An 18,757-nucleotide genomic window follows, 5' to 3' on the forward strand; every position below is an offset into this window, starting at 1 on the left:
CCTGTTGTAACCATAATTCTTTCCACCAGCTGCTTGAGTTTTGCACCCATGTCAGGACCCCCCAAACAACACACAGGGATTAATATTAGTTTCAATGCTGCTGGTCAATGACTAGGATTTCTTATTTGCTAGCTCACTCTTAATTATCAACCATAACTACTAATATATATATTTTTATAAGGACTTATCTTACTGAGGATGCCAGCGATATGCATCCTCCCTTCCCGGGGACCACATGGCAACCTTCATTCTACTACATATCCCAGAATCCTCCTTCTCTCCTAGTCCCACCTATGTTGCTTCCATATTGGCCAACAGTGTTTTATTCATTAACCAATAAGACAAACATATACACAGAAGGACTTCCCCCATCACCCTGTGTTGTAAAACAGAAGACAAATATAAACTACTCATTATAGAGTGTTCTCTACATAGTGTTTATCTACTAAATCTCAAATGATGGTTGAGTAGTTTTCATGTTTGTTTGTTTGATTGTTGTTTTATTTCAATTAGGAAATATCTTTTCTGTGTATGGGGACATAGGTCTAGGAACTGAATTGTGGATTCAGTTCACAATTGTGAATTGTATTCTCACTAATGGACCATTAGCTTACTCAGGGCATGAGTAAACAAACACTGGACTTCCCAGGCAGTATTTTGATACTCAAAATATGTTCATAAACAAAGCAATACATTCTCTTTTTTGTGGAGTTCAACTTTCAAAGGGACTAAAAATACACAATAAATAATGCACATCAGTAGTTTTTAGAGTATGTGAGGAGTATTACAAATAAAAAAGAGTGAAAGGAAATTCTGTAGGAAAGGATAGACAGGTATGAATGTCTTGCAGGTTTTGTGGTACCCACAACTAGTTTTGCTTATCTTCACACACATTCTCATGTGTGTGAGCAGTATTCTCACAGATAACTCCTATATTCTAGCTTACACACTTAGCACAGCACTCACCTCCTGGCTGGGACTCAGCAAAAACTTGGTGATTTACTACATGTTCATTCAATGTAATGGATGTCCTCATTACAGTGTTTCAGATTATAATTGGTGTGGTGATATATTATTCAAGATTGAATAAAACTTGCCAGAGAGTTCAGAAAGCAAAACTAGCCACAAACCTCAGAGGTCAGGCAACAGTGATACACACCTTCAATCCCAGGACTCAGGAAACAGGCAGATGGATCTCTCTGAGTTCAAGGCCACCCTGGCCTACAAAACAGGGAAGAGTAACAGCTCACACCTTTGATCCAAGCACTCAGGATCACATGCCTTTAATCTCAGAACTAGGGGGTGGAGACAAGAGTGATGTGGCTGGGAGGAGAGAACCATATAAGGAAAAAGCAAAGTCTTAAAGATTTAGTCTCCAGACACATTGAGGAAAGGCAGCAATCTGAGGCTGGGTGGAGACAGCATTGCAGTCTGAGGATTTGTGGATCTAGTCCAATCACCCCTTCAGTCTGAGGTAGATGTAAGAGCTAGTGGCTGGCTGCTTTGCTTTTCTAAAAGTTAGCTTGAAGCTTAAACCCTAATATCTGTCTCTGGGTCATTTATTATTCTTGTTACAAATTGGCTTTTGAAAATGGCCCATTCAATGAACTTTAAATAATAATTTAAACATTTAAACTTTTTTGAGTTAGCTAAAGCAGTTGAGGAATAATATAGTCCTTAATGGGAATAAAATTGAAGGAGATGAGATATGTTCTTCTCTACTTTAATATTTATTGCTGTAATCAAATACCCTGAGTAAAAACAGCTTAGGAGAGAAAGGAGTTATTTCAGATTACATGTTCAGATTATAGTCATTGTGGAAAAGTCCAAGCGGGGATTTTAAGCAGCAAGTCACACAGCATTCACAGTTGAGAGCAGATAGAACCAAATATATACACTATTATTTGTTTGCATGTTTGTGCTCAGCTCTGTTTCCACTTTTATACAGTTTAATGCCAGGAGCCTAGGGAATGGTGCACCCCAAAGTGGACTGAATCTTCCCACATCAAATAACATCAGACAATCTCCCACATACTGGCTCACAGGCCAATCCAATGTAGCAAATACCTAGCTAAGACTCCCATTCCAGGAGACTCTAAGTTATGTCAAGTTGAAAATTAAAGCTAACCAGTAGAGCTTCTTAACTCACTTCACTGAGAACAGCATGAGAACCAAAAATGTTTCATACTGGACAATGGAATTCTAGAAGTCAGAAAGCAGTGCAAGGAGGGGGTTAAGAATTCAGAATTCATAGAGGGCAAAGAATAGTGACAATCTTTGTTTCTTGGAAGCCTATGGCTAAGTCGCCAACCCCTGAAAAATGTCCTGGGGCTCTGGGTGAGCTGTAAAGAGGACTTCATATACTCCTCCATTGTGCCTCAAGAGAAAACTATTGGGTAACAAGGTTTATTAAAGCAGGCTTCAGAAGTAGGCCTCTAGACATGCATTACCATGTTCCTCCAATGTTACTGGTATTTGCATAATGGAGTCATTGTTGATTTCATTTCCTTTGGAATTAGCAAAGCCCAGAAATGACTTTAGGCTGCAACTAGAGTTCTGTCTGGCAGTGAGCAGGATGAACTCTATGGCATTATTGCTCAGTTGAGACAATAAATACAATCTAATTACTAAGCAAACATGGAAATTAGGAAAGGGCATCGAACTCTGGATTTTGTAACTTTTTAGTTTTATAATAATGGAGGTGGTGATAAAAGCTAGCATTTATTGAGTATTTACTAAGTTAGCTCTCTCCTAAGAGCTTAATATGCTTTAATTTACTCGGTCCTTAAAACAGTGCTACAATGCAAAAGTCCTTCCAGCTTACAAATCAGTGAGACTGACATTGGGAAAATACAAGACACAAGTTCTAGTCACACAGAAAGTGATGGAACCAAGGGGAAAACATACTCTGAATTCTTTTTCTTTTTCAAAGTTACATTCATGCTTTGTGACCCCCTTCTTCATACCTAATTTGTCTTCTGATCCCATATGGTGAGTGAGTTAGTGTGTGTGTGTGTGTGTGTGTGTGTGTGTGTGTGTGTGTGTGTGTGTGTGTGTGTGTGATCCACTTCAAGGGGCCCCATAGATTTCCTAGGTTCCCTCACTGACACCCACATTCACATGTCTGGATCAGTCCCTTGCTGGTTTCCCAGCTATTAGTCTGGGGAACAAGAGCTCTCCCTTGTTCATGTCAGCTGTTGCTGTGGGTTTCACCAGCCTGATATGGAACCCAATGCTCATCAGTCCTCCTTTTCTGCAGCTGGATTTCAGTTCAGTTCAAGGTTTAGCTGTGGGTGTCTGCTTCTATTTCCATCAGCTGCTGGATGAAGGCTATACGATGGCATATGAATTAGTCATCAATCTCATTATCAGGAGAGGTATCCTCGCCTCTCTTGCTTAGATTGTTAGTTAGAGTCATCTTTGTAGATATCCAGACATTTCCCTAGCACCTGATTTCTCTTTAAACCTAAAATGTCTCCCTCTATTATAGTATCTCTTATCTTGTTTTCTTCTATTCTTCCCCTGACTCAACCTTTCTGCTCCCTCATGTCCTCCTCACCCCTCCTCTTCTCTCCTCATTCTCTTAGTTCCCTCTGCCCTCCCCCATGCTCCCAATTTTCTCAGGAGATCTTCTCCCTTTCCGCTTCTCCATGGGACCATGTATGTCTATCTCATGGTCCACCTTGTTTACTAGCTTCTCTGTCAGTGTGGATTGTAGGCTGGTAATCCTTTATTCTATGTCTAAAATCCACATATGAGTGAATACATACCATGTTTGTCTTTTTGTGACTAGGTTACCTCGCTCAGAATGGTTTCTTCTAGTTCCATCCATTTGCCTGTGAATTTTAAGATTCCATTGTTTTGTTTTCCCCCTCTGAGTAGTACTCCATTGTGTAAATGTACCACATTTTCTGTATGGTTGAGGGGCATCTAGGTTGTTTCCAAGTTCTGGCTATTACAAATAAGGCTGCAATGAACATTGTTTTCTTCTGTATTTTACTGATTTACACTATGGTGGTCTGTTACTCCAATGACCAACTTAGGGATATTTTTAGCACTTGAGTAAAGAATTCAGACTCTAATATTAAAATGCCTCTTCTTTTTGTAGCAATATAAATTAAAATAAATATTTCTATAATTTGAATACTATTTGGGGAAGTGTTAAGAAGGCTAAGCACCACCGTACAAGTCTGTCATTTCAGCACTGGGGAAGTGGAGGCAGAAGAATAATGATTTGAAACAAACCTGGAGTACATAGTGAGACCCTGTCTTAAAACAAAACAAAAACAGTAAGTGACTAACTTTCCAACATTACAATATAAAAGTGTAAGCAAAGAAGTTTTTAAACATTAAGATTATTGGGGCTAGAGATATAGTCCATTGGTTAAGAGCACTTGTTGCTCTTGCAGAGGAGCCGGGTTCAGTTTCCGGTATTCACATGATGGTCCAGAATCATTTGTAACTCCAGTTCCAGGGTTCCAACACACACTTTGGACTTGTGCCCTCCAGGCACACATGTGATGCACATACACACTTCCAGGGAAAATACTCCCACACATAAAACAAAATAAATAAATCTAAAAGAATGGGTTTTCTAAAATTAAGATTCGCAGGCCTAAGCCTGTAACTCTAAATTCCAGAATTTTAGATATATTGTAGAAATTTTCATTTTAATAAAAAGTTTGAAGGCTGTAGTTTAAAAGTACAGATTGTGTCACAGACCTAGGCAGTTTCTTCATCAGCACATCAGGAGCTACATCACACTTTCTATAGTAGTATTTGTAATATATTTTAAATGTTCTCTGTATGCAAGTCCTTGAGACAAAAACCTAACCAAGCTCAAGTGCTAATGCTTTCAAAACTGTTAAGCTTCTGACTCATTGTCATTGTCACTCAAGTGTGCCAAGAAAAGTGGCATCAAGGGTATGGCAAAGCCCCAGAGATCTTAGTGTTACAGGGAGCACTCATGATATATGTCTCCTTGATGCTTTTCTGCATGTGGTCAGTGTCATTGTCAGTCGTCCTGTCTTCTAACACAACGAAGGAGATATAAATGTAAAGAGGGAGGCTGAAAGTCTTATATTTTATCTCCATGCCCATAATTTTCCATTTCCTCTCAAAGACATTTCACTTGATAAGAAGCTTTATGAAAGAGATTTACTGTATATATGAATAGTCCAAGTGTATAAACTAGACTCAAATTTATTGCATATCTTTCCAGATTTAAATGGGTTGAAAAATGGGTCAGTCATAAAAAGTGTTATATATTTTACTATAACCTGGTTTTAGAAGTTATGTCTAAGTAACTACTGCTTTACCTAACACAGTAAAATTCTTGATTAAACTAAAATAAAAAGTCCTCCCTGGCAAATTAGATCCAAGAATGTACAGACTCTGGGATGCTGAATTTACTCAGGTGTTACCCATTTATTTAATACTGTTGAGCACAACAAAATGCACATGTGAGAGTTATGGTTTAACTGAAAAGCATTCAGCATAACTTAACTAGACCCTCCTGCATCATGCTAGCAGCACGTGGGGCTAAGTAAAACAAGAAAAATCTAATTATATAAAGAATTAGTGCAAGTTCAGGCAATGCCTCAAAGCCATTATTTGTTTTTTTCTTTTCAATATGTAATAACTATTCATTTAATAACTAATAAAGCATTCGATCCAATACACAAAACACACACACACACACACACACACACACACACACACACATATCCCGAGAGGACTTCCTGACAAATCATCAGTCACTTGATTTACAAATTCTTCTGAGTATATATAATTTCATTCATGTGGTTTTTGGCTCTCATTCAGAATTTTTTACTCTCAGCCTAAGATAGATAAATAAGATTTTCACCTGGTAGAAATCACCCTCTATTCATCACCACAAGTCTAGCTAAACACCAGGTCAAATGTAAACTCTCAAATTGAGAAATGGTTGTGGTGGTACCAAGTTACTGCACATACTGGACAAGAAACACTCATCCTATTAAGCTATTGGCATAACAACAGCAGATTCTTAGGACTGAGTGAATGATCTGCCTCCTCAGTCCTATAGACTCATAGCTTTATAGGAGATTGGTTAAATGTGGGATCATAGACTCAGGACAAGGGGTTCTTTAGCTTTGCCAGCTGGTAACTCCCTTCTCAAGGAACAAAAGGGGGATGGACCATCACAGTGTAGAGATTTATCTTGAGTTTCCCTTTTTATTTCCTAACAAGGTTACTCATTTTATTTTTAACCAAAGTGAGTTTTAAGAGATCCAAAGTGAAAGAACCTTTTTAGAGGGCAAATATTCTTCATGTCAGAGCAGGGCCTCCATGACTACTGGAGACTGAGGAGACGGTGTGTTCACCCTCATGTTGGTGCTCCCTAGGTGTTTCTATTATCACCCTGACTGTGATAGTCCTTCCTTGAGGAGCATTCTCCTCTATAAAACATGCCAATAAGTCATGTGTCAAGAATATTTGTAAATCACAGCTGTGGAAGTCTAGCCTTGCAACTGGCCATTCAAAACTTGACTATTAAGAACTATTCCCCAGAATTTTTCTATTTGAATACAGAGTCTCCAGGCTTGGTAATTTGGGCTTAGTTTGGGTGACATTCATTCCACTTAATTATAAAATATTTTTTTCTTTATATGAGAATCAAACTCAGCAATAGGTTCACATGTAAAAAATGAATTTAAAATTGTTAGATGTAAAATAATGGACTCCTTATATAACCATTTCCAATTTCCAATACACATAGGTAGAAGAAAAGGGAAATTAATTGGTAAATTGTCAAGAAAAAACATTAGTTTGTCTCTTCAGAAATACTTTGGATGAATAATGACCAAATGAAAATTGACCTTCAAGAGAAGCTTCAGTTTGATAGACCAAACATGGTTCTAAACCTCTGAAATCATTTTTCATGTCTTAGGAATATTGCCTCAAAAGAAATCTTTAATAGACCATGTTGATATAATGTATAGAACCATTACTATCTCCATGGCTGATGAGGTCATAAGCTCTAGTGGAGAAGCTCCTACTGTTTTTAATGGCCCTGTATGTCTATCAAGCTGCTTTCTAAATATTTACATTTATGCCATACATCAGTGCTTCCTTTTGCTATGTATAGTGGTTACTGCACAGACTCATAATAGGTCAAAGGGCTGAGAACAAATGATGGTTAAATGCTTATCCTTCAAGGGGGCACCTCTATCACCCCCTCCAAAGGCCCAAGGAATGGGGGTGAAAAGAATGTAAGAGTTGGGAGAAAGGAAGGAAAATTGTGCCAGGCATGACATACTATTTGTATTTGTGAGATCACAGCAAGTGTGATTACTTGCCTAAATTAGTGCCATCAAATTATGTCATGGATTTGGAGGGGCTTATGAGTCCCCACCCTGCCTGGAGGACCTCTAGGCAATTAATAGTTTCTGGGGGAGGGGAAAAAATTTTACTCAGGGATGTGGCCACTGCTGTTTGTTCATTTTCCAAGAAGGAAGGAAGGAAGGGGGGAGGAGGGGAGGAGGGAGGGAGGGAGAGGAGGGAGGAGGGAGGGAGGGAGAAAGCAAGGAAGGGAGGGAGAAAGGAAGGAGGAAAGAGGGAGAGAGACATGAAAGTAGAAGAGTAGAAAGGGAGCTAGTTGGAAGTAGAAGGGAATCAGGAGGAGTGGGAGAGGGATATGATAAGGCAATAGGGTGAATATGATCAAAATATACTGAACATGTTACACAGAATCACTTCTTATGCATAATACATGCTAATAAAATAATGCATTTTATAAATGTGCTGAGATTATGCCCAGACAATGTTACTAAAACCCCCATTCTATGGCTTGTTTATGAAGATTTTACAGGAACTCAATCATTGTAATTAGATGAGAAAAAATACAGATGTGAAAAATGGAAAAGAGGGAATAAAATTATCATAGTCTTCTTATGAGTGTGTATCTCTCCAAAGGGTCCAAAGAGCAAATGGAAAACTACCAGAAAACCACTATCTAAAAATTTTGAGGACTATAAAATAAACAAAAAATTATAACTTTCACAAATAGAATAGATTTAAATATATGAATTTATGACTATTTCTTTTTAATGTGAATTTGTAATTATTATATGAATGTATGTTTGTTCATGATGTGTGTATGTGTGCAGGTGTCTACAGGCCACTGGGTGTGTGTGGTCAGAGGACAACTTTAGAGCAGTTCTTTCGTTCCACCTTTGTGTGGGTTGCTGGGGCTCAGTAAACTCAGGTTGTCAGGCTTACCTGGAAACCACTCTTATCCTCTGGGCCTTCTTGTCAGTCCATGAGTCAATTGCGTAACGTACCAGAATGTATAATATAGGCAAGAATTTCAAGAAAAATGCAAGGCATATATCAAGACAAGAAAACACAACTCACATTTAGGGACAGGAAGACTCAGTGCTAAAAATGGTATTATCCTTAAATAAACACATAAATTCAGATAAGCCCAATTAAAACCACAATCTTCTTGAATTTTTTGTGGGTACGGGTGATACCATGTGATACATGCTGGTCCTTACTGCTACAATTAAATGATGCTGATGCCTCAGTCTCCTGGGAGTATCTGGAACTATAGTAGTAGACCACTATATGGCTTCAGTACCATTTTAAAATTAGAAAATCTAATTCTTTAAAAAGCGTACTTTTAGAAAAAAAAAAGGTTAACTCTGTTAAGCCACACCTTCCCTTTCTCTTTTATCCCCAAGATCTCATATTAAAAATATAAATAACTTTAAAAATCCCACAGTCTTTACAAATTCAAACATGTTAAAAAGTAAGTCTCTTTAAACTGGCAACCTCTTTTAAAATCCAAAGTCTTTTTAAATTCAAAGTCTCAACTGTGGGTTCCTGTAAAAAAAAAAAATAAATTAAATACTTTTTATTTCAAGAGGAAAGAACCAGGGCATAGTCACAACCAAATCAAAGCAAATTCAAATTCTCAGAAGTAACCTAACAACCATGCCTAGGATTTACTCATGATCTTCTGTGCTCTTCTAAGGGGCTTTGGTCACTTCTCTGGCTCTGCTATCTGCAGCACACACAACTTGTCCTCCAGGGTCCAGCTGGCTCCACTCCACTGCTGCTACTACTCTGGATGATCATCCTATGATACTGGCATCTCCAAATTTATGGGATCTTCTGCTGAAACTGGACTGTGCCTTCACAAATATTCTCTCCTGGGCTCTTTCTATAGTGCCAAGCCTCAATTTCTTTTCAAGACAACTTCATGCCTTCAAAGGCAGTACTACCTGAGAGACATTTAGTACTAGCTTTGGCTGTCAGCACAAGGTAAAAATTTGGCCACCCAGGAACAGCTTCTGTGTGCTCTCAGGAAACACGTCCCAGAAGATTTTGCCTCAATGATGATGGTATCTTCTTAATTACTGCTAATTTCTCAGCTTCATACAACCAGCATTGAGTATCTTAGCAAAGATATCATTTTAGCTGTTCTGATATCTTGTGAACCACAGTTGATTCTTCAGATCCAGCCAACCAGAATCATAGAATATTAGTTTAAAGTAAAAAGGTGGCACATGTCTTTAGTCCCAGTACTTGGAAGACAGAAGCAGGTGGATCTCTGTGAGTTTGAGACCAGTCTGGTCTATAAGAGCTAGTTCCAGGACAGAGAAACCCTGTCTCAGAAAAAAAGTCCCAATAGAGTCCAAACTTGTCTCTGAAACTTCACAAGCCAGATCTCTGTCTTCTACATTGCTCTCAACATTCTTGTCTTCCAAGCTCCTACAGAACAGCTCACCAAAAACTGAACATTCAATGGCTTTTCTTGCACTAAGTTCTAAAGTCCTTCTGCAATCCTCCCCCAAACACCATTGTCAGGTCAGTAATAGAAATACCCCACTCCTGGGACCAACTTGTCTTACTTGGGGATTCTATTGCTACAGTGAAACACTGTAATCAAAGCCAAGTTAGAGAGGAAGTGATTTATTTAGCTTATACTTCCATACCATTTTTCATCATCCAAGGAAGTCAGAATAGGAACTCAAGCAGGTAGGAACCTGGAAGCAGGGGCAGATGCAGAGGCCATGGAGTAGTGCTGCTTAGTGACTTGTCCTTGAGGCTTTCTCAGTTTGCTTTATTATAGAACACAGCACTACTAGTCCAGGGATAACACTACCTGCAATGGTCTCCTCCACCATCAATCACTAATTAAGAAAATGCTTTATAGGCTTGCTTACAGCCCAATCTATTGGAGGCATTTTCTTAATTGAGTTTCCCTCCTGCTAGATGACTTAAGTTGTGTCAAGTTTACACAAGACTATCCAGCACACTTCCCATGACTCATGTATGGATCATTGCAAAAGAGGGGACATAAAGAGGGTAAGAGCCAGGGGCAGTAGATGACTACAAATAAATAGTATTTTATTCCACAGCAAGAAAAATGCACATATGAGCTCACAGTATATAAAAATCTTGTACAAGCCCAAGCTAAACAAAAATCTCAGTGTGGAGAGAACTAGGAATAAAATCCCAGCCCTAGACATGGAGCTATGCAACTGTTGGCTGCTGGAGGTATAGAGAAAGACAGGTTTTATTTGTTTGTTTGCTTGAATGCTTATTTGTTTAAGTGTAGGTTTTGGTAAGTCAATCACATTCCAGTAGAAGACCATACAGTAATATTTGGGCTACACAAATTTATCTTGAAGGGTGTGGTTGTTTGAAAGAAAATGGCCCCCAAAGGGAGTGACACTATCAGAAGGTGTAGCCTTGTTGGAGGAAGTGTGTCACTAGGGGTCTCTTTTGCTCAAGCTTTCCACTGTATGACAGTCAGTTGACTTCCTGTTGCCTGCAAGATATAGTATTCTCAGTTATTTCTCCAGCACCATGTCTGCCCGAAGGCCACCATGCTTCCCACAATGATGACAATGGACTGAACCTCTGAAAGTGTAAGCAAGCCAGCTCTTACTTTATAAGAGTTTCTGTGGTCATGATGTCTCTTGACAGCAATAAAAACCTAACTAAGACACAGGATTTAAGAAAACAACAGAGAATACCAAAGTTTGATGGGTAAGGAAGGGCTTTAGATTTGGAAAGAATTGGGAGCGGTTAGTATAATGAAAACACGTTTTATGAAACTTCAAGGAACTAATAAAATAAAAACTAATACGTGAATGAATAAGCAAAATATGTGATTGTGATAGTATCTCCAATCAATAGGTAAATAACTGTCCAGTAAATGTAGTTGGCAACAACACGATAAAAATCACTGCTCATACTATGCACCAGAATAAAGTATCTGCTTAGGAAATGTTATATGTGAATCAGTGACAAAAGTTTGGAACTTTTATGTGTATGACTCAGATGAAATACATGAAAGATATACACAATGTCTGATTGAATATAAAAACATTATTGTGGGACTAGCAGCAATAATGAGATAATCTGAGCCAAGAAGCAGTAGTCTTCCTCCATCACGGCTCCCAGATACCCCCTCCCTCACAGGGAACATTTTTACTATTTACTTCTTGCCCCACTAAGGTTTTCTTTTGTGTGAATATTGAAATTGAGTTTTATTTATCCACCTGTTCTGTACCATACAATGATATTTAATAAATACATTTTATAATTTGATATTGTTTCTATAACCCTTTTAAGAAATCTTTCTGAATCAGACCATAGTTGTCCTTATTTTTGTAAATATGCAATGTTATGCTATATGAGCAAGTTGTTAATAATTTATTAAGTATTTTTGGCAGATAATCTTGTTTTGAAATTTTTTTCTCAATAAAATATTAGAAATGTAACTAGCAATTCACTAAAAATAATGTCTCAGCACAGCTCCTAGAAGTATAGTATTCTCATTCAAGAGAAAGGCTTCTCAAGAAGTGATACAAAAATTCTGAAAGAAAAAATGCTGAAAGCATATCATAATTAACCTACTGGAGGCAGCATTGTTGGTAAGATATAATACTTCTCCCTCCCTAAAATATCTGCAAGCAAATTCACTGTGGTATGACAGGCAGTGTTAACAGACTATCTCATATACAGTGAATATGAAATTATAATCATTATAATGATCAAATTACAGTAATTAGAACATAGAGGAGAGAATTTATCTACGCCAATTCCACAAACTGAAATAGTTTAGGCAATAGTTATCTTATCAGTCACCATTCCTGTTCCCCCCAAATAATGACAACTCTTTAGTATTCCACTTTCAATTTCATGGCACAGAACTTATTAAATGTTATTTTTATGTTTAAATGATGGTAGCAGAAATAGGATTGTGACAATGTGTTATAATGGATTCATTGACTCATTCTGGCACATCCACCTAGTCGTTATCGCAACGCTGCTCTACCCGCAGAGTTAACCTGATAACTCATCTGAAACTAAAAATTGATACTTCACATTCAATGTTTCCAATTTTCATCAAAAGATTCTCTAAGATATAAAGTAATAATACAATATACACACATATGTATATGTGTGTTTTGTATATATGTTTGGCTACACATGGCTATAAACTCTGGTGTTCAAGAATCTTTGATGTAAAAATAACTATAGCAGTTTTTCTGTTCTTGACTTTTGACTTGGAGAAACAGTAAGAGACGCTTTTCCCAGGATTGAGGGGATGGCTAAACCCATCAAGTGCTAGCCACATAGGTATGAGGACCTACTTTTGGTCCCTAGCAGCCACATGAAAAAGTAATAGTGAGTGTGTCTATAATGCTGGTGCTGAGTCAGTAGAGAGAGCAAGATTCATGGAGCTTGGGGGACAGCTACTTTACTCTAATTGATGAGCTCTAGATTCATTAAGAAACATGGTTTCAAAAAGAAAATGGAGAGCAATACAGGAAGACACTGGACATTGACCCCCTAATTTCTTCATGTATCTGTGGACACATCTTCATAAATACATGCACATACACAAAGGAGGGATCACTTTTTCTGTCAAGTACCCGAGAAATAGATCTATTAGGAACCTTGCTTCTCTTTTCTGAGCCACCCACAGTCACAGCACAATGTTCTCATAGAGCATCTTACACTGATGTATATGATTGTTAGCAGTTATTGCTCATCCTCTGATCTTCTGTCTTGGTGGGTCAGCAGTTACCACTCCTCATCCTTCAAAACATGAGACAGGGTATCCTGCTTTAAACTTTTATTTGACCTATATTAATACTATTTTGAGCATTTCTGGCTCTTCAGATGTTCATAAGTTGAATTAGTCAGGCCTATCTCAGATTTAGGCAGTGTTTATAATCTGTTTGGAAATAGTCATGTGTGCACAGTAGCTATTTTATGGCTTGCAAGAAGAAAGTTTACTGGTTCTCCATAGAAAGAGCACATTAGCTATCTCCCCTTAATGCTCAGAGACATACTACAAAGAAGTAGAAAGAGTCTAAGAGCCAAAATTGGTAGATTATTTAAAGAAAACATTTTTCCAGACACAGTAGGATAAATGCACACATATCTAAACTTACAGCAATTGTGATAGCATGAACAAGACCTACACAAGCTCAAGCCAGAAAAAGAATTGCAGCATGAAGAGAAGGAGATTAATGTAAAATCCCACAGCTTACAAGCTAAAGACTTTTGATTGCTGTTGGAAGAGGGAAAAGTCCATTTTCTTCAGTAGTATAACACCTGGTATATAGACTACAGCCCATGGCAGGTCTCTCATCCAGTAGTTAACACAAACTGGATTGAGCAGGGTTCAAAATAGGAGGAACATGGAGAGAGACAGGGAGAGGTGGAAAGGGAGAGGTGGAAGAGGAGATTGAATGGAGCAGGGGAGAGAGAGATGTATGGATAGGGATGTCGGGGAAGAAATTCTGGGAAGAGCTGTTGAGGAAGGGGATGTGTTTCTTCAAAATTGTATGAAATTCTCAAATAATTATTTTGAAACATTTTAAAAGCATTTCGAGATTAGTTGATGAATGCTACAATGTCTGGATAAATGTTAGCTACAGTATTTTGAAATCACAGAGGTCATGCACTATGTGATTTCCCTAGAACAAGAAGGAATAGCCTGAGAGATTAATACAAAAAAGAATCACACACATTCAAGGTAGAGGACATAATAATGATGTCACACTGATCGCAGCTAAAGCCCTAGCTGCACCATTTGCTAGCTATGATCTCGAACCAGTTGCTCTATGTCTCCCAGAAGACTTCTCTTTAAAGTATGATGTTAACTTCTTGAGGAAGGTTTATGTACAGATTTAGTGAAGTAATTGCCAAGCTCAAAGCTGGCATACAGTAGGTAATTAAAAAAATATTTGTTTCATCTTTTCTTTCTCCATTCTTTACTAATTTCCCATGGAAACAGAAAACCATCAGTCACCCCACTCATATCTAGACTGCATTGCTTACACTAATACACAATTGTAAGTCAATTTGACTTAATTTCATTCTTCATCCTCATTCACACCTAAGTCATTCTGAACAGTTTTACAGGCATCTCTAATTATCATAATACAAGATATGTCTGAGAAAGCACATTCCAAACATTTTTCAGTTGGACAGTGTGTTTTACTTCCTCCCCAGTCATTGGTATTTTCCATATTGTGAAACTGAATTTCTTCTGTCTTCACTTAGGTATGTTTTTTTTTTTCTCCTCTCACTACATAGATACAGAAAAACTCGGAAAACTCAATTTTCATGATAGAGTCTTTACTTTGCACACAATTTTTGAATAAGAATGGTAGGGCTCACTTCATTTTTAGATCTGAAGATGGGAAATTTTGACAGCCAACAAGTACCTATTCACAAGTGTGTGAACTGAGACTCGACTTAGTTTTAGTAGGATTTAAAATGAAATTCTAGCTATAGGAAGCAGTATGCTGATGAATGATGATGTGCACAACAATTTCCAACTGCATCCAAGGGTAATCTACCCTGAAAAGCAGTTAAAAAATATATCCTTGCTACTTCAAAGATGTGGCAAGATTAAGGAGCCAATGGAAATTCTTGAGCAAGCAAGACACATTACCCGAATATTCTTTCCAGAAGGTAATCCCATAAGACCCCACAAACTTAGGTCACACAAACCTGATGTTCTTGAAGCTGTCAAAGAATCTACCTGAAATTGGTTTTGAAATATTTAACTTGTAGTTTGAGCAAAAATCATATTTTCATATCCTTTACAAAGCCAAATCACAGCACATGTGATGGCGACAGGTGTGACGAGCTTCAGGTTTTTGGGGGGCTTCTCTGACAGTAGTCACACTTCTCCATTTCCTTCCTCCCACCTTTTTCCATTCCCCTTCTTTCTATCATAAGATGGTTTATTAAAAATTCCATTTGAATTATTGCTGCAGAGAATTTGAAAACAGTTGAAAAAAGCCAGTGCCCCTGGCTGTTATTTGATAGATTCCTCTGGTTGGCTTGACACCAAGTTCACCAAAGTTAAGCAACACTCAAATACTACCATGTTAATTGGGGAGATGTTACTCTTGTGTGGGTGCTGGAATGCAAACAGTACCTGATGTCTGGAAAATGAAAATAAACAGAGGTAAATGACCAAGCTTATCTTGGCAGGACATGCAAAACACAGACTAAATGCCTAGCCAATCTGATAGCATTTAGAGAAGTCCTACACATTTATTCAGTGACCAGAAAGGAAGCCAGGGCTTGGCATATAGGAAGGCGTACAAGAAAGAAAGAACAAAACACATCTACTTGGTGATGCGGACATTTAGCTTTATGGGTGCTTGCAGGACACAGAATTGACTAGTCTGCAGCCAGAAAGCTCCATGAAACTAAAGCAAACTCTTTGCTGGGGAGACATTGCATTCTGTTTATAGCCTTGTTCCATTAGCATAAGCAAAAAAAAATGCACACAGGATTGGCAGGCAAAGTTGATTTTTCAACAATTATTGAATGTTATTATTTATTACCGTAGGTATGTGCATATGAACATGTGCATATTGCAGACGTGTTTTATTGCAGAGCCTGGCATGCTCATACAGGTAGGAGAATAACTTTTGGGTGTTGTTGATTCCTTCCTTCCATGGATTCCAGGGATTGAACTCAGCTAGTGAGCCTTGGGCAGCAGGCACTTTTATTGCTCACTGAGCCATCTTACTGGCCCAAAGAGGACATTTTAAAAGCCATCAGTTTAATAAAGTTATCTTGAGGGGGCTGGAGAGATGGTTCAGTGGTTAAGAGCACTAACTTCTCTTTCAGAGGACCTGGGTTCAATTCCTAGCACCCACATGGCAGCTCACAACTGTCTGTAATTCCAGTTCCAGGGGACTTGACACCCATGCCAAAGTACCAATGCATATAACATAAAAATTAATAAATTAAAAAATAAAGTTATCTTGAAATTTGAGAATGTGAAAGCTCAGAAGAGGTTATTGACTTTTTTGCACCCAATTTGTCAGTTAGAGAAGAGCAAGACAGAGAACCCAGAAACTGTGGCTCCCAGTTTAGGGGCCAATTTCTACTCATGATCTATGTACCAGATTCCCCTTCCCCTCCTTACTTCATTGAAACAGAAACTTCAACACACTGCCCAAGATCCTCCAGTTAGTAATCATTGCAAGCACTCTGTATTATGCTTGAATCCCATGTGAAACTGGGTGTTAGTGGAATATATGCAGACAACCTGTACTCAGCAGTTCTCCTGTCTGTTACTTCCCATCCTGGAGAAAGGGGGAGCTCTCCTAAAGTCACTTCCATCTTTGTTTCAGGATTTCTTGTGAGTATATCATATTTTGACTTCTCTGTTCGCCTTACACTGAGATTAAAATGCCACAACAGCGGCAAGAAATAACATTCCCATGACTCATCCTTAAGTAACAATTTTAACTTTAGTGCTATTTGTGAAAGTCCCCTTTTCTGACATATTTCTGGAACTTTTTCAAAGGTGGTTATGTATGGAGTTGATGTTTTCCACTCTTGCTGATTGCTGATATCGATAGGAGGGCTGTATTTCAGCCATTTGGTGTTTTTCCCTGTGTGTACTTGAGTTCTATCCTGCCTAGAAAACTTGTAGAATATATCTATCAGGAGATTGAGGTCACTCAAGGCCTCCAAACTTGTAGCTGAGCTACAGGGAAACTCATGCTGCTAGATCAACCTGACTGACTCTAGCTGGCACTGAAGCCATCACTCTCTCCATTCTCACATATCTCTGTTCAAAATTCCAATATGGAAAGTGTTTCTCTTTCTGGAATATTAACTTGCAGCAAATATTTTGTTGCAAGCTTTTCCGGTTTGCTTCTCACAGGTGGTAAACAAAGCAACCATAGATGCTGCGAGGCCCTCAGAATCAATCAGATGATTTTCCTAAATCACATTGCCTTTTATTCTCTTTGGATGATTTATTTTCCATATGTTTTTGTTGCCTCACACAGCGAAGACTTGTGAAAATACTGTCCTGCATGTCTTCAAGATACGATATATTGGATCTGCACAAATATACACAGTGGCAAAGAGCACAGGATGGAAGTTCAGCCACACTGCCCTCATTTGATTGTACAACCATCACTTTGTCCACATAAGACAGCATCATTCTATCTAATTTACACATGGCCTCTGACTTTGCCTGAATTCCTTGATTTAACTTACCTGCTTAAAAGGTATCAAGGCCCATAATAATAAAATGTGTATTCATGTATATCTCAGCCCATGACTAAGTATTGATAACAGAAGCTACTCTATAGCTACTAGATGAAAACTATGATGGGTGGATAAGTCATTCCTACAAAAAAAAAAAAATCAGGCTGTTTCTAATAGCATTAAGACTAAAATAACAGAAGTAAAGAATTTCTTAAAGTTCATAGTGTTGATTCTTTCTCAGTCTAGGGAATCAAGTTAGATTAATCTCCGTGACATTTCTTTCCTATTTATCTACTGAAGTCTTGAGACAAGACTCATGACTGTACCTGAAATAATTTAAACATAGGACCCTAATTTTGTGGACATTGAACATGTCCTACTCCCTTTCAACTTCTAATAATTTTATAAATTAAAGAATTAGAAGAGTCATTTAAGTTTGATGATTATCATCGTTTCTTTGAAGATGTCAAAATGCAAAGTTTTCTGATGACCAATGGCTTCCCTGACAGAAAAAGAGCTAGCATTTCCAAATACCAAGTGGCTTTGCCTGCCTTTGCCTCTGGCCCTGATCTGTGGATGTAAGCTAGCTAACTAACACTCCCTTCATTGTTGGATTGTAACTGATCTTCATGGAACCAACAAACCTTTGCTTCCAACAACTTCCTGTGGACAATGTTATGCTTTACTTCCCTAAAGTTGTTCAGTTTGTCAATAAAGCTCATGGATTCATCACTCACCCTTCACAAAAATCTTGGAACTCACATACAAAGACTAAACTCTGCCTCACAAAAAAGTCAGACATTCAGCCAAGGAGCTCAAGTGGTTCCCACCCTTGACACTCGCCACACCCTGTCAGCCAACAATAAATCCCCTCCTGACATAAAAGTCCCTCTTCTCCACTCACCCCAGAATAAATCCTCTATTGGCAGCAAGCCAGACTGAACAGATGTGTCTGCCTCCATTTCCTGGGGTGGAGTTAGGCTGGTCCAGCTTTGATCAACCAAAAGAAGGAATTCTCAGTGTCAAGGACCCTTTGCAGAGAATGCCCCCAGGGCTGACTCCCAGAGGAAAAGGCACCAAAGATGAAAATGCAGTGAGGAGCATCCTAACTGGGAGAGTAGCACAAAAGAACGATGCTCCCAGAGAGGCTGCATCTCACCCAATTGCCTCATTTCTTACAAAGTTGTGCATATTTGAATAAACTCAC

The sequence above is a fragment of the Cricetulus griseus genome, chromosome 2 (assembly GCF_003668045.3).
Source record: "Cricetulus griseus strain 17A/GY chromosome 2, alternate assembly CriGri-PICRH-1.0, whole genome shotgun sequence".
In the NCBI taxonomy this organism is placed as follows: domain Eukaryota; kingdom Metazoa; phylum Chordata; class Mammalia; order Rodentia; family Cricetidae; genus Cricetulus; species Cricetulus griseus.